Raw genomic sequence first — 16721 nt, forward strand, 5'->3', positions numbered from 1 at the left:
CATACTTTAAATCAATTCTTTACACATTGTTGGTTGTGTTCTCAGCAATATCACAGGATTGTTAGCAAGTCCACTTTCAAGTGAGCCTTTGCTTAAAGAACATTTATTTTGCTTTAAACGTAACCTATATTTGTGAACTACTACACCATCATGTTGATCCATCACAAATGACAAAAAAATCATAACATACACATCTGGCCAATGACATGACTTCTACTATAACAGTAATGGTAGATTTTCACTAAAAGTGGGCTATGTATGTCTTTAATGAAAAGCATTGTTCATTGAAGTAGATTTCTTAATTGAACTAGTTTATTTTTGACAATGAATTGTGCACTGCATGCATGGGTTCAAATCCCATCCTCATCGGTTTGGAATTGCTTGCTTGGATATGGAATTGTTGCAAATAATGCTTCATAAGTGAAGTGAATTGAAGTCCATCGCCTTAACCATTCGGCCACCTCATCTTTCAGGCACAAATAAAGAAGGGTTTTCTGACACCACTTGTCATATTTTAAATCAATTCTTTATACATTGTTGGTTGTGTTCTCTGCAATATCAAAGGCTTGTTAGCAAGTCCACTTTCAAGTGAGCCTTTGCTTAAAGAACATTTATTTTACTTTAAACGTAACCTATATTTGTGAACTACTACACTATCATGTTGATCCATCACAAACGACAAATAATAATAACATACCAATATGGCCAATGACATGACTTCTACTATAACAGTAATGGTAGATTTTCACTAAATGTGTGCTACGTATGTCTTTAATGAAAAGCATTGTTCATTGAAGTAGATATCCTAATTGAACTAGTTTATTTTTGACATTTGAGTGTCAGCTTCACTTATGAAGCATTATTTGCAAAAATTCCATTTCCAAGCAAACAAATCCAAACCGATGAAGATGGGATTTGAACACAAGTGTGCAAAGCACAATAGATTTGCAGTCCATCGCCTTAACCACTCGGCCACCTCATCTTTCTAGCACAAATAAAGAACGGTTTTCTGACACCATTTGTCATATTTTAAATCAATTCTTTATACATTGTTGGTTGTGTTCTCAGCAATATCACAGGCTTGTTAGCAAGTCCACTTTCAAGTGAACCTTTGCTTAAAGAACATTTATTTTACTTTAAATGTAACCTATATTTGTGAACTACTACACCATCATGTAGATCCATCACAAATGACAAAAAATCATAACATACACATCTGGCCAATGACATGACTTCTACTATAACAGTAATGTTAGATTTTCACTAAATGTGTTCTATGTATGTCTTTAATGAAAAGCATTGTTCATTGAAGTAGATTTCTTAATTGAACTAGTTTATTTTTCACATTTGAGTGTCAGCTTCACATATGAAGCATTATTTGCAAAAATTCCATTTCCAAGCAAACAATTCCAAACCAACGAGGATGGGATATGAACCCATGCGTGCAGAGCACAATGGATTGTGCTCAGCATGCATGGGTTCAAATCACATCCTCGTCTGTTTGGAATTGTTTGCTTAGAAATGGAATTTTTGCAAATACTTCATAAGTGAAGTGAAGTCCATCGCCTTAACCACTCGGCCACCTCATCTTTCCGGCACAAATAAAGAAGGGTTTTCTGACACCACTTGTCATATTTTAAATTAAATCTTTATACATTGTTGGTTGTGTTCTCAGCAATATCACAGGCTTGTTAGCAAGTCCAGTTTCAAGTGAGCCTTTGCTTAAAGAACATTTATTTTACTTTAAATGTAGCCTATTTTTGTAAACTACTTCACCATCATGTTGATCCATCACAAATGACAAAAAATCATAACATACCAATATGGCCAATGACATGACGTCTACTATAACAGTAATGGTAGATTTTCACTAAATTTGTGCTATGTATGTCTTTAATGAAATGCATTGTTCATTGAAGAAGATTTCTTAATTGAATTAGTTTATTTTTGACATTTGAGTGTCAGCTTCACTTATGAAGCATTATTTGCAAAAATTTAATTTCCAAGCAAACAATTCCAAACCGACGAGGATGGGATTTGAACCCATGCGTGCAGAGCACAATAGATTAGCAGTCCATCACCTTAACCACTCGGCCACCTCGTCTTTTTTGCACAAATCTAGAAGGGTTTTCTGACACCTCTTGTCATACTTTAAATCAATTCTTTACACATTGTTGGTTGTGTTCTCAGCAATATCACAGGCTTGTTAGCAAGTCCACTTTCAAGTGAGCCTTTGCTTAAAGAACATTTATTTTGCTTTAAACGTAACCTATATTTGTGAACTACTACACCATCATGTTGATCCATCACAAATGACAAAAAAATCATAACATACACATCTGGCCAATGACATGACTTCTACTATAACAGTAATGGTAGATTTTCACTAAAAGTGGGCTATGTATGTCTTTAATGAAGAGCATTGTTCATTGAAGTAGATTTCTTAATTGAACTAGTTTATTTTTGACAATGGATTGTGCACTGCATGCATGGGTTCAAATCCCATCCTCATCGGTTTGGGATTGCTTGCTTGGATATGGAATTTTTGCAAATAATGCTTCATAAGTGAAGTGAATTGAAGTCCATCGCCTTAACCATTCGGCCACCTCATCTTTCTGGCACAAATAAAGAAGGGTTTTCTGACACCACTTGTCATATTTTAAATCAATTCTTTATACATTGCTGGTTGTGTTCTCTGCAATATCAAAGGCTTGTTAGCAAGTCCACTTTCAAGTGAGCCTTTGCTTAAAGAACATTTATTTTACTTTAAACGTAACCTATATTTGTGAACTACTACACTATCATGTTGATCCATCACAAACGACAAAAAATCATAACATACACATCTAGCCAATGACATGACTTCTACTATAACAGTAATGGTAGATTTTCACTAAATGTGTGCTATGTATGTCTTTAATGAAAAGCATTGTTCATTGAAGTAGATTTCTTAATTGAACTAGTTTATTTTTGACATTTGAGTGTCAGCTTCACTTATGAAGCATTATTTGCAAAAATTCCTTTTCCAAGCAAACAATTCCAAACCGATGAAGATGGGATTCGAACCCAAGCGTGCAGAGCACAATGGATTAGTAGTCCATCGCCTTAACCACTCGGCCACCTCATCTTTCTGACACAAATAAAGAAGGGTTTTATGACACCACTTGTCATATTTTAAATCAATTCTTTATACATTGTTGGTTGTGTTCTCATAAATATCACAGGCTTGTTGGCAAGTCCACTTTCAAGTGAGCCTTTGCTTAAAGAACATTTATTTTACTTTAAACGTAACCTTTATTTGTGAACTACTACACCATCATGTTGATCCATCACAAATGACAAAACATCATAACATGCACATCTGGCCAATGACATGACTTCTACTATAACAGTAAAGGTAGATTTTTACTAAATGTGTGCTATATATGACTTTAAAGAAAAGCATTGTTCATTGAAGTAGATTTCTTAATTGAACTAGTTTATTTTTGACATTTGAGTGTCAGCTTCACTTATGAAGCATTATTTGCAAAAATTCCATTTCCAAGCAAACGATTCCGAACCGACAATTGAACCCATGCGTGCAGAGCACAATGGATTAGCAGTCCATCGCCATAACCACTCGGCCACCACGTCTTTCTGGTGCAAATAATGAAGGGTTTTCTGACACCACTTGTCATATTTTAAATCAATTCTTTATACATTGTTGGTTGTGTTCTCAGCAATATCACAGGCTTGTTAGCAAGTCCACTTTCAATTGAGCCTTTGCTTAAAGAACATTTATTTTACTTTAAACGTAACCTATATTTGTGAACTACTACACCATCATGTTGATCCTTCACAAACGACAAAAAATCATAACATACACATCTAGCCAATGACATGACTTCTACTATAACAGTAATGGTAGATTTTCACTAAATGTGTGATATGTATGTCTTGAATGAAAAGTATTGTTCATTGAAGTAGATTTCTTAATTGAACTAGTTTATTTTTGACATTTGAGTGTCAGCTTCACTTATGAAGCAATATTTGCAAAAATTCAATTTCCAAGCAAACAATTCCAAACCGACGAGGATGGGATTTGCACCCATGCGTGCAGAGCACAATGGATTAGCAGTCCATCGCCTTAACCACTCGGCCACCTCGTCTTTCTGGCACAAAAAAAGAAGGGTTTTCTGACACCACTTGTCATATTTTAAAGCAATTCTTTATACATTGTTGGTTGTGTTCTCATCAATATCACAGGCTTGTTAGCAAGTCCACTTTCAAGTGAGCCTTTGCTTAAAGAACATTTATTTTACTTTAAATGTTACCTATATTTGTGAACTACTACACCATCATGTTGATCCATCAAAAATGACAAAAAATCATAACAAACACATCTGGCCAATGACATGACTTCTACTATAACAGTAATAGTAGATTTTCACTAAATGTGTGCTATGAATGTCTTTAATGAAAAGCATTGTTCATTGAAGTAGATTTCTTAATTGAACTAGTTTATTTTTGACATTTGAGTCTCAGCTTCACATATGAAGCATTATTTGCAAAAATTCAATTTCCAAGCAAACAATTCCAAACCGACGAGGATGGGATTTGAACCCATGCGTGCAGCGCACAATGGATTGTGCTCTGCATGCATGGGTTCAAATCCCATCCTCGTGGGTATGGAATTGTTTGCTTAGAAATGGAATGTTTGCAAATAATGCTTCGTAAGAGAAGTGAAGTGAAGTCCATCGCCTTAACCACTCGGCCACCTCATCTTACTGGCACAAATAAAGAAGGGTTTTCTGACACCACTTGTCAAATTTTATATCAATTCTTTATACATTGTTGGTTGTGTTCTCAGCAATATCACAGGCTTGTTAGCAAGTCCATTTTCAAGTGGGCCTTTGCTTAAAGAACATTTATTTTACTTTAAATGTTACCTATATTTGTGAGCCACTACACCATCGTGTTGATCCTTCACAAACGACAAATAATCATAACATACAAATCTGGCCAATGGCATGACGTCTACTATAACAGTAATGGTAGATTTTCACTAAATGTGTGCTATGTATGTCTTTAGTGAAAGCATTGTTCATTGAAGTAGATTTCTTAATTGAACTAGTTTATTTTTGACATTTGAGTGTCAGCTTCACTTATGAAGCATTATTTGCAAAAATCCCATTTCCAAGCAAACAATTCCAAACCGACTAAGATGGGATTTGAACCATTGCGTGCAGAGCACAATGGATTAGCAGTCTATCGCCTTAACCACTCAACCACCTCGTCTTTCTGGCACAAAAACAGAAGGGTTTTCTGACACCACTTGTCATATTTTAAATCAATTCTTTATACATTGTTGGTTGTGTTCCCATAAATATCACAGGCTTGTTAGCAAGTCCACTTTCAAGTGAGCCTTTGCTTAAAGAACATTTATTTTACTTTAAACGTAACCTTTATTTGTGAACTACTACACCATCATGTTGATCCATCACAAACGACAAAACATCATAACATTCACATCTGGCCAATGACATGACTTCTACTATAACAGTAATGGTAGATTTTTACTAAATGTGTGCTATGTATGACTTTAATGAAAAGCATTGTTCATTGAAGTAGATTTCTTAATTGAACTAGTTTATTTTTGACATTTGAGTGTCAGCTTCACTTATGAAGCATTATTTGCAAAAATTCAATTTCCAAGCAAACAATTCCAAACCGACGACGATGGGATTTGAACCAATGCGTGCAGCGCACAATGCATTGTGCTCTGCATGCATGGGTTCAAATCCCATCCTCGTCGGATTGGAATTGCTTGCTTGGATATGGAATTTTTGCAAATAATGCTTCATAAGTGAAGTGAAGTCCATCGCCTTAACCACTCGGCCACGTCGTCTTTCTGGCACAAATAAAGAAGGGATTTCTGACACCACTTGTCATATTTTTAATCAATTCTTTATACATTGTTGGTTGTGTTCTCAGCAATATCACATGCTTGTTAGCAAGTCCACTTTCAAGTGAGCCTTTGCTTAAAGAACATTTATTTTACTTTAAACGTAACCTATATTTGTGAGCTACTACACCATCATGTTGATCCATCACAAACGACAAATAATAATAACATACCAATATGGCCAATGACATGACTTCTACTATAACAGTAATGGTAGATTTTCACTAAATGTGTGCTATGTATGTCTTTAATGAAAAGCATTGTTCATTGAAGTAGATATCCTAATTGAACTAGTTTATTTTTGACATTTGAGTGTCAGCTTCACTTATGAAGCATTATTTGCAAAAATTCCATTTCCAAGCAAACAAATCCAAACCGATGAAGATGGGATTTGAACACAAGTGTGCAAAGCACAATGGATTTGCAGTCCATCGCCTTAACCACTCGGCCACCTCATCTTTCTAGCTCAAATAAAGAACGGTTTTCTGACACCATTTGTCATATTTTAAATCAATTCTTTATACATTGTTGGTTGTGTTCTCAGCAATATCACAGGCTTGTTAGCAAGTCCACTTTCAAGTGAACCTTTGCTTAAAGAACATTTATTTTACTTTAAACGTAACCTATATTTGTGAACCACTACACCATCGTGTTGATCCTTCACAAACGACAAATAATCATAACATACAAATCTGGCCAATGGCATGACGTCTACTATAACAGTAATGGTAGATTTTCACTAAATGTGTGCTATGTATGTCTTTAGTGAAAGCATTGTTCATTGAAGTAGATTTCTTAATTGAACTAGTTTATTTTTGACATTTGAGTGTCAGCTTCACTTATGAAGCATTATTTGCAAAAATCCCATTTCCAAGCAAACAATTCCAAACCGACTAAGATGGGATTTGAACCATTGCGTGCAGAGCACAATGGATTAGCAGTCTATCGCCTTAACCACTCAACCACCTCGTCTTTCTGGCACAAAAACAGAAGGGTTTTCTGACACCACTTGTCATATTTTAAATCAATTCTTTATACATTGTTGGTTGTGTTCCCATAAATATCACAGGCTTGTTAGCAAGTCCACTTTCAAGTGAGCCTTTGCTTAAAGAACATTTATTTTACTTTAAACGTAACCTTTATTTGTGAACTACTACACCATCATGTTGATCCATCACAAACGACAAAACATCATAACATTCACATCTGGCCAATGACATGACTTCTACTATAACAGTAATGGTAGATTTTTACTAAATGTGTGCTATGTATGACTTTAATGAAAAGCATTGTTCATTGAAGTAGATTTCTTAATTGAACTAGTTTATTTTTGACATTTGAGTGTCAGCTTCACTTATGAAGCATTATTTGCAAAAATTCAATTTCCAAGCAAACAATTCCAAACCGACGACGATGGGATTTGAACCAATGCGTGCAGCGCACAATGCATTGTGCTCTGCATGCATGGGTTCAAATCCCATCCTCGTCGGATTGGAATTGCTTGCTTGGATATGGAATTTTTGCAAATAATGCTTCATAAGTGAAGTGAAGTCCATCGCCTTAACCACTCGGCCACGTCGTCTTTCTGGCACAAATAAAGAAGGGATTTCTGACACCACTTGTCATATTTTAAATCAATTCTTTATACATTGTTGGTTGTGTTCTCAGCAATATCACATGCTTGTTAGCAAGTCCACTTTCAAGTGAGCCTTTGCTTAAAGAACATTTATTTTACTTTAAACGTAACCTATATTTGTGAGCTACTACACCATCATGTTGATCCATCACAAACGACAAATAATAATAACATACCAATATGGCCAATGACATGACTTCTACTATAACAGTAATGGTAGATTTTCACTAAATGTGTGCTATGTATGTCTTTAATGAAAAGCATTGTTCATTGAAGTAGATATCCTAATTGAACTAGTTTATTTTTGACATTTGAGTGTCAGCTTCACTTATGAAGCATTATTTGCAAAAATTCCATTTCCAAGCAAACAAATCCAAACCGATGAAGATGGGATTTGAACACAAGTGTGCAAAGCACAATGGATTTGCAGTCCATCGCCTTAACCACTCGGCCACCTCATCTTTCTAGCTCAAATAAAGAACGGTTTTCTGACACCATTTGTCATATTTTAAATCAATTCTTTATACATTGTTGGTTGTGTTCTCAGCAATATCACAGGCTTGTTAGCAAGTCCACTTTCAAGTGAACCTTTGCTTAAAGAACATTTATTTTACTTTAAACGTAACCTATATTTGTGAACTACTACACCATCATGTAGATCCATCACAAATGACAAAAAATCATAACATACACATCTGGCCAATGACATGACTTCTACTATAACAGTAATGTTAGATTTTCACTAAATGTGTTCTATGTATGTCTTTAATGAAAAGCATTGTTCATTGAAGTAGATTTCTTAATTGAACTAGTTTATTTTTCACATTTGAGTGTCAGCTTCACATATGAAGCATTATTTGCAAAAATTCCATTTCCAAGCAAACAATTCCAAACCAACGAGGATGGGATATGAACCCATGCGTGCAGAGCACAATGGATTGTGCTCAGCATGCATGGGTTCAAATCACATCCTCGTCTGTTTGGAATTGTTTGCTTAGAAATGGAATTTTTGCAAATACTTCATAAGTGAAGTGAAGTGCATCGCCTTAACCACTCGGCCACCTCATCTTTCTGGCACAAATAAAGAAGGGTTTTCTGACACCACTTGTCATATTTTAAATTAAATCTTTATACATTGTTGGTTGTGTTCTCAGCAATATCACAGGCTTGTTAGCAAGTCCAGTTTCAAGTGAGCCTTTGCTTAAAGAACATTTATTTTACTTTAAATGTAGCCTATTTTTGTAAACTACTTCACCATCATGTTGATCCATCACAAATGACAAAAAATCATAACATACCAATATGGCCAATGATATGACGTCTACTATAACAGTAATGGTAGATTTTCACTAAATTTGTGCTATGTATGTCTTTAATGAAATGCATTGTTAATTGAAGAAGATTTCTTAATTGAATTAGTTTATTTTTGACATTTGAGTGTCAGCTTCACTTATGAAGCATTATTTGCAAAAATTTAATTTCCAAGCAAACAATTCCAAACCGACGAGGATGGGATTTGAACCCATGCATGCAGAGCACAATAGATTAGCAGTCCATCACCTTAACCACTCGGCCACCTCGTCTTTTTTGCACAAATCTAGAAGGGTTTTCTGACACCTCTTGTCATACTTTAAATCAATTCTTTACACATTGTTGGTTGTGTTCTCAGCAATATCACAGGCTTGTTAGCAAGTCCACTTTCAAGTGAGCCTTTGCTTAAAGAACATTTATTTTGCTTTAAACGTAACCTATATTTGTGAACTACTACACCATCATGTTGATCCATCACAAATGACAAAAAAATCATAACATACACATCTGGCCAATGACATGACTTCTACTATAACAGTAATGGTAGATTTTCACTAAAAGTGGGCTATGTATGTCTTTAATGAAGAGCATTGTTCATTGAAGTAGATTTCTTAATTGAACTAGTTTATTTTTGACAATGGATTGTGCACTGCATGCATGGGTTCAAATCCCATCCTCATCGGTTTGGGATTGCTTGCTTGGATATGGAATTTTTGCAAATAATGCTTCATAAGTGAAGTGAATTGAAGTCCATCGCCTTAACCATTCGGCCACCTCATCTTTCTGGCACAAATAAAGAAGGGTTTTCTGACACCACTTGTCATATTTTAAATCAATTCTTTATACATTGTTGGTTGTGTTCTCTGCAATATCAAAGGCTTGTTAGCAAGTCCACTTTCAAGTGAGCCTTTGCTTAAAGAACATTTATTTTACTTTAAACGTAACCTATATTTGTGAACTACTACACTATCATGTTGATCCATCACAAACGACAAAAAATCATAACATACACATCTAGCCAATGACATGACTTCTACTATAACAGTAATGGTAGATTTTCACTAAATGTGTGCTATGTATGTCTTTAATGAAAAGCATTGTTCATTGAAGTAGATTTCTTAATTGAACTAGTTTATTTTTGACATTTGAGTGTCAGCTTCACTTATGAAGCATTATTTGCAAAAATTCCTTTTCCAAGCAAACAATTCCAAACCGATGAAGATGGGATTCGAACCCAAGCGTGCAGAGCACAATGGATTAGTAGTCCATCGCCTTAACCACTCGGCCACCTCATCTTTCTGACACAAATAAAGAAGGGTTTTATGACACCACTTGTCATATTTTAAATCAATTCTTTATACATTGTTGGTTGTGTTCTCATAAATATCACAGGCTTGTTGGCAAGTCCACTTTCAAGTGAGCCTTTGCTTAAAGAACATTTATTTTACTTTAAACGTAACCTTTATTTGTGAACTACTACACCATCATGTTGATCCATCACAAACGACAAAACATCATAACATGCACATCTGGCCAATGACATGACTTCTACTATAACAGTAATGGTAGATTTTTACTAAATGTGTGCTATATATGACTTTAAAGAAAAGCATTGTTCATTAAAGTAGATTTCTTAATTGAACTAGTTTATTTTTGACATTTGAGTGTCAGCTTCACTTATGAAGCAATATTTGCAAAAATTCAATTTCCAAGCAAACAATTCCAAACCGACGAGGATGGGATTTGCACCCATGCGTGCAGAGCACAATGGATTAGCAGTCCATCGCCTTAACCACTCGGCCACCTCGTCTTTCTGGCACAAAAAAAGAAGGGTTTTCTGACACCACTTGTCATATTTTAAAGCAATTCTTTATACATTGTTGGTTGTGTTCTCATCAATATCACAGGCTTGTTAGCAAGTCCACTTTCAAGTGAGCCTTTGCTTAAAGAACATTTATTTTACTTTAAATGTTACCTATATTTGTGAACTACTACACCATCATGTTGATCCATCACAAATGACAAAAAATCATAACATACACATCTGGCCAATGACATGACTTCTACTATAACAGTAATAGTAGATTTTCACTAAATGTGTGCTATGAATGTCTTTAATGAAAAGCATTGTTCATTGAAGTAGATTTCTTAATTGAACTAGTTTATTTTTGACATTTGAGTCTCAGCTTCACATATGAAGCATTATTTGCAAAAATTCAATTTCCAAGCAAACAATTCCAAACCGACGAGGATGGGATTTGAACCCATGCGTGCAGCGCACAATGGATTGTGCTCTGCATGCATGGGTTCAAATCCCATCCTCGTGGGTATGGAATTGTTTGCTTAGAAATGGAATGTTTGCAAATAATGCTTCGTAAGAGAAGTGAAGTGAAGTCCATCGCCTTAACCACTCGGCCACCTCATCTTACTGGCACAAATAAAGAAGGGTTTTCTGACACCACTTGTCAAATTTTATATCAATTCTTTATACATTGTTGGTTGTGTTCTCAGCAATATCACAGGCTTGTTAGCAAGTCCATTTTCAAGTGGGCCTTTGCTTAAAGAACATTTATTTTACTTTAAATGTTACCTATATTTGTGAGCCACTACACCATCGTGTTGATCCTTCACAAACGACAAATAATCATAACATACAAATCTGGCCAATGGCATGACGTCTACTATAACAGTAATGGTAGATTTTCACTAAATGTGTGCTATGTATGTCTTTAGTGAAAGCATTGTTCATTGAAGTAGATTTCTTAATTGAACTAGTTTATTTTTGACATTTGAGTGTCAGCTTCACTTACGAAGCATTATTTGCAAAAATCCCATTTCCAAGCAAACAATTCCAAACCGACTAAGATGGGATTTGAACCATTGCGTGCAGAGCACAATGGATTAGCAGTCTATCGTCTTAACCACTTGGCCACCTTGTCTTTCTGGCACAAAAATAGAAGGGTTTTCTGACACCACTTGTCATATTTTAAATCAATTCTTTATACATTGTTGGTTGTGTTCTCACCAATATCACAGGCTTGTTAGCAGGTCCAATTTCAAGTGAGCCTTTGCTTAAAGAACATTTATTTTACTTTAAATGTTACCTATATTTGTGAACTACTACACCATCATGTTGATCCATCATAAATGACAAAAATTCATAACATACACATCTAGCCAGTGACATGACTTCTACTATAACAGTAATTGTAGATTTTCACTAAATGTGTGCTTTGAATGTCTTTAATGAAAAGCATTGATCATTGAATTAGATTTCTTAATTGAACTAGTTTATTTTTGACATTTGAGTGTCAGCTTCACTTATGAAGCATTATTTGCAAAAATCCCATTTCCAAGCAAACAATTCCAAACCGATGAAGATGGGATTTGAACCCATGCGTGCAGAGTACAAAGGATTAGCAGTCCATAGCCTTAACCACTCAACCACCTCGTCTTTCTGGCACTAAAACAGAAGGGTTTTCTGACACCACATGTCATATTTTAAATCAATTATTTATACATTGATGGTTGTGTTCTCAGCAATATCACAGGCTGGTTAGCAAGTCCACTTTCAATTGAGCCTTTGCTTAAAGAACATTTATTTTACTTTAAACATAACCTATATTTGTGAACTACTACACCATCATGTTGATCCTTCACAAACGACAAAAAATCATAACATACACATCTAGCCAATGACATGACTTCTACTATAACAGTAATGGCAGATTTTCACTAAATGTGTGATATGTATGTCTTGAATGAAAAGTATTGTTCATTGAAGTAGATTTCTTAATTGAACTAGTTTATTTTTGACATTTGAGTGTCAGCTTCACTTATGAAGCAATATTTGCAAAAATTCAATTTCCAAGCAAACAATTCCAAACCGACGAGGACGGGATTTGCACCCATGCGTGCAGAGCACAATGGATTAGCAGTCCATCGCCTTAACCACTCGGCCACCTCGTCTTTCTGGCACAAAAAAAGAAGGGTTTTCTGACACCACTTGTCATATTTTAAAGCAATTCTTTATACATTGTTGGTTGTGTTCTCATCAATATCACAGGCTTGTTAGCAAGTCCACTTTCAAGTGAGCCTTTGCTTAAAGAACATTTATTTTACTTTAAATGTTACCTATATTTGTGAACTACTACACCATCATGTTGATCCATCACAAATGACAAAAAATCATAACATACACTTCTGGCCAATGACATGACTTCTACTATAACAGAAATAGTAGATTTTCACTAAATGCGTGCTATGAATGTCTTTAATGAAAAGAATTGTTCATTGAAGTAGATTTCTTAATTGAACTAGTTTATTTTTGACATTTGAGTCTCAGCTTCACATATGAAGCATTATTTGCAAAAATTCCATTTCCAAGCAAACAATTCCAAACCGACGAGGATGGGATTTGAACCCATGCGTGCAGCGCACAATGGATTGTGCTCTGCATGCATGGGTTCAAATCCCATCCTCGTCGGTATGGAATTGTTTGCTTAGAAATGGAATGTTTGCAAATAATGCTTCGTAAGAGAAGTGAAGTGAAGTCCATCGCCTTAACCACTCGGCCACCTCATCTTACTGGCACAAATAAAGAAGGGTTTTCTGACACCACTTGTCATATTTTAAATCAATTCTTTATACATTGTTGGTTGTGTTCTCAGCAATATCACAGGCTTGTTAGCAAGTCCATTTTCAAGTGGGCCTTTGCTTAAAGAACATTTATTTTACTTTAAATGTTACCTATAATTGTGAGCTACTACACCATCGTGTTGATCCTTCACAAACGACAAATAATCATAACATACAAATCTGGCCAATGGCATGACGTCTACTATAACAGTAATGGTAGATTTTCACTAAATGTGTGCTATGTATGTCTTTAGTGAAAAGCATTGTTCATTGAAGTAGATTTCTTAATTGAACTAGTTTATTTTTGACATTTGAGTGTCAGCTTCACTTATGAAGCATTATTTGCAAAAATCCCATTTCCAAGCAAACAATTCCAAACCGACTAAGATGGGATTTCAACCATTGCGTGCAGAGCACAATGGATTAGCAGTCTATCGCCTTAACCACTTGGCCACCTTGTCTTTCTGGCACAAAAGTAGAAGGGTTTTCTGACATCACTTGTCATATTTTAAATCAATTCTTTATACATTGTTGGTTGTGTTCTCACCAATATCACAGGCTTGTTAGCAGGTCCAATTTCAAGTGAGCCTTTGCTTAAAGAACATTTATTTTACTTTAAATGTTACCTATATTTGTGAACTACTACACCATCATGTTGATCCATCATAAATGACAAAAAATCATAACATACACATCTAGCCAGTGACATGACTTCTACTATAACAGTAATTGTAGATTTTCACTAAATGTGTGCTTTGAATGTCTTTAGTGAAAAGCATTGTTCATTGAAGTAGATTTCTTAATTGAACTAGTTTATTTTTGACATTTGAGTGTCAGCTTCACTTATGAAGCATTATTTGCAAAAATTCCATTTCCTTGCAAACAATTCCAAACCGATGAAGATGGGATTTGAACCCATGCGTGCAGAGTACAAAGGATTAGCAGTCCATAGCCTTAACCACTCAACCACCTCGTCTTTCTGGCACAAAAACAGAAGGGTTTTCTGACACCACATGTCATATTTTAAATCAATTATTTATACATTGATGGTTGTGTTCTCAGCAATATCACAGGCTTGTTAGCAAGTCCACTTTCAAGTGAGCCTTTGCTTAAAGAACATTTATTTTACTTTAAACGTAACCTATATTTGTGAACTACTACACTATCATGTTGATCCATCACAAACGACAAAAAATCATAACATACACATCTAGCCAATGACATGACTTCTACTATAACAGTAATGGTAGATTTTCACTAAATGTGTTCTATGTATGTCTTTAATGAAAAGCATTGTTCATTGAAGTAGATTTCTTAATTGAATTAGTTTATTTTTGACATTTGAGTGTCAGCTTCACTTATGAAGCATTATTTGCAAAAATTCCATTTCCAAGCAAACAATTCCAAACCAACAAGGAAGGGATTTGAACCCATGCACGCAGAGCACAATGGATTAGTAGTCCATCGCCTTAACCACTCGGCCACCTCATCTTTCTGACACAAATAAAGAAGGGTTTTCTGACACCACTTGTCATATTTTAAATCAATTCTTTATACATTGTTGGTTGTGTTCCCATAAATATCACAGGCTTGTTAGCAAGTCCACTTTCAAGTGAGCCTTTGCTTAAAGAACATTTATTTTACTTTAAACGTAACCTTTATTTGTGAACTACTACACCATCATGTTGATCCATCACAAACGACAAAACATCATAACATTCACATCTGGCCAATGACATGACTTCTACTATAACAGTAATGGTAGATTTTTACTAAATGTGTGCTATGTATGACTTTAATGAAAAGCATTGTTCATTGAAGTAGATTTCTTAATTGAACTAGTTTATTTTTGACATTTGAGTGTCAGCTTCACTTATGAAGCATTATTTGCAAAAATTCAATTTCCAAGCAAACAATTCCAAACCGACGACGATGGGATTTGAACCAATGCGTGCAGCGCACAATGCATTGTGCTCTGCATGCATGGGTTCAAATCCCATCCTCGTCGGATTGGAATTGCTTGCTTGGATATGGAATTTTTGCAAATAATGCTTCATAAGTGAAGTGAAGTCCATCGCCTTAACCACTCGGCCACGTCGTCTTTCTGGCACAAATAAAGAAGGGATTTCTGACACCACTTGTCATATTTTAAATCAATTCTTTATACATTGTTGGTTGTGTTCTCAGCAATATCACATGCTTGTTAGCAAGTCCACTTTCAAGTGAGCCTTTGCTTAAAGAACATTTATTTTACTTTAAACGTAACCTATATTTGTGAGCTACTACACCATCATGTTGATCCATCACAAACGACAAATAATAATAACATACCAATATGGCCAATGACATGACTTCTACTATAACAGTAATGGTAGATTTTCACTAAATGTGTGCTATGTATGTCTTTAATGAAAAGCATTGTTCATTGAAGTAGATATCCTAATTGAACTAGTTTATTTTTGACATTTGAGTGTCAGCTTCACTTATGAAGCATTATTTGCAAAAATTCCATTTCCAAGCAAACAAATCCAAACCGATGAAGATGGGATTTGAACACAAGTGTGCAAAGCACAATGGATTTGCAGTCCATCGCCTTAACCACTCGGCCACCTCATCTTTCTAGCACAAATAAAGAACGGTTTTCTGACACCATTTGTCATATTTTAAATCAATTCTTTATACATTGTTGGTTGTGTTCTCAGCAATATCACAGGCTTGTTAGCAAGTCCACTTTCAAGTGAACCTTTGCTTAAAGAACATTTATTTTACTTTAAACGTAACCTATATTTGTGAACTACTACACCATCATGTAGATCCATCACAAATGACAAAAAATCATAACATACACATCTGGCCAATGACATGACTTCTACTATAACAGTAATAGTAGATTTTCACTAAATGTGTTCTATGTATGTCTTTAATGAAAAGCATTGTTCATTGAAGTAGATTTCTTAATTGAACTAGTTTATTTTTCACATTTGAGTGTCAGCTTCACATATGAAGCATTATTTGCAAAAATTCCATTTCCAAGCAAACAATTCCAAACCAACGAGGATGGGATATGAACCCATGCGTGCAGAGCACAATGGATTGTGCTCAGCATGCATGGGTTCAAATCACATCCTCGTCTGTTTGGAATTGTTTACTTAGAAATGGAATTTTTGCAAATACTTCATAAGTGAAGTGAAG

General features: G+C 35.1%; 10 non-coding genes across 10 annotated transcripts; all 10 read right to left on the minus strand.

Annotated features, from left to right (window-relative positions):
• Window positions 1-900: 900 nt before the first annotated feature.
• TRNAC-GCA (transfer RNA cysteine (anticodon GCA)) lies at window positions 901-982 on the minus strand. The gene has a single exon. It is a non-coding gene; the product is annotated as a tRNA-Cys (tRNA).
• Window positions 983-2022: 1040 nt separating this feature from the next.
• TRNAS-GCU (transfer RNA serine (anticodon GCU)) lies at window positions 2023-2104 on the minus strand. The gene has a single exon. It is a non-coding gene; the product is annotated as a tRNA-Ser (tRNA).
• A 941-nt stretch (window positions 2105-3045) lies between these two features.
• TRNAS-ACU (transfer RNA serine (anticodon ACU)) lies at window positions 3046-3127 on the minus strand. The gene has a single exon. It is a non-coding gene; the product is annotated as a tRNA-Ser (tRNA).
• A 939-nt stretch (window positions 3128-4066) lies between these two features.
• TRNAS-GCU (transfer RNA serine (anticodon GCU)) lies at window positions 4067-4148 on the minus strand. Its single transcript has one exon. It is a non-coding gene; the product is annotated as a tRNA-Ser (tRNA).
• Window positions 4149-6320: 2172 nt separating this feature from the next.
• Window positions 6321-6402, minus strand: TRNAC-GCA (transfer RNA cysteine (anticodon GCA)). Its single transcript has one exon. It is a non-coding gene; the product is annotated as a tRNA-Cys (tRNA).
• A 1557-nt stretch (window positions 6403-7959) lies between these two features.
• TRNAC-GCA (transfer RNA cysteine (anticodon GCA)) lies at window positions 7960-8041 on the minus strand. The gene has a single exon. It is a non-coding gene; the product is annotated as a tRNA-Cys (tRNA).
• A 2063-nt stretch (window positions 8042-10104) lies between these two features.
• TRNAS-ACU (transfer RNA serine (anticodon ACU)) lies at window positions 10105-10186 on the minus strand. Its single transcript has one exon. It is a non-coding gene; the product is annotated as a tRNA-Ser (tRNA).
• A 433-nt stretch (window positions 10187-10619) lies between these two features.
• TRNAS-GCU (transfer RNA serine (anticodon GCU)) lies at window positions 10620-10701 on the minus strand. Its single transcript has one exon. It is a non-coding gene; the product is annotated as a tRNA-Ser (tRNA).
• Window positions 10702-14938: 4237 nt separating this feature from the next.
• On the minus strand, window positions 14939-15020 carry TRNAS-ACU (transfer RNA serine (anticodon ACU)). The gene has a single exon. It is a non-coding gene; the product is annotated as a tRNA-Ser (tRNA).
• Window positions 15021-16063: 1043 nt separating this feature from the next.
• On the minus strand, window positions 16064-16145 carry TRNAC-GCA (transfer RNA cysteine (anticodon GCA)). The gene has a single exon. It is a non-coding gene; the product is annotated as a tRNA-Cys (tRNA).
• Window positions 16146-16721: the final 576 nt, after the last annotated feature.

Source organism: Taudactylus pleione, unplaced genomic scaffold, assembly GCF_031769625.1.
Source record: "Taudactylus pleione unplaced genomic scaffold, aTauple2 ptg000100l, whole genome shotgun sequence".
Taxonomy (NCBI): domain Eukaryota; kingdom Metazoa; phylum Chordata; class Amphibia; order Anura; family Myobatrachidae; genus Taudactylus; species Taudactylus pleione.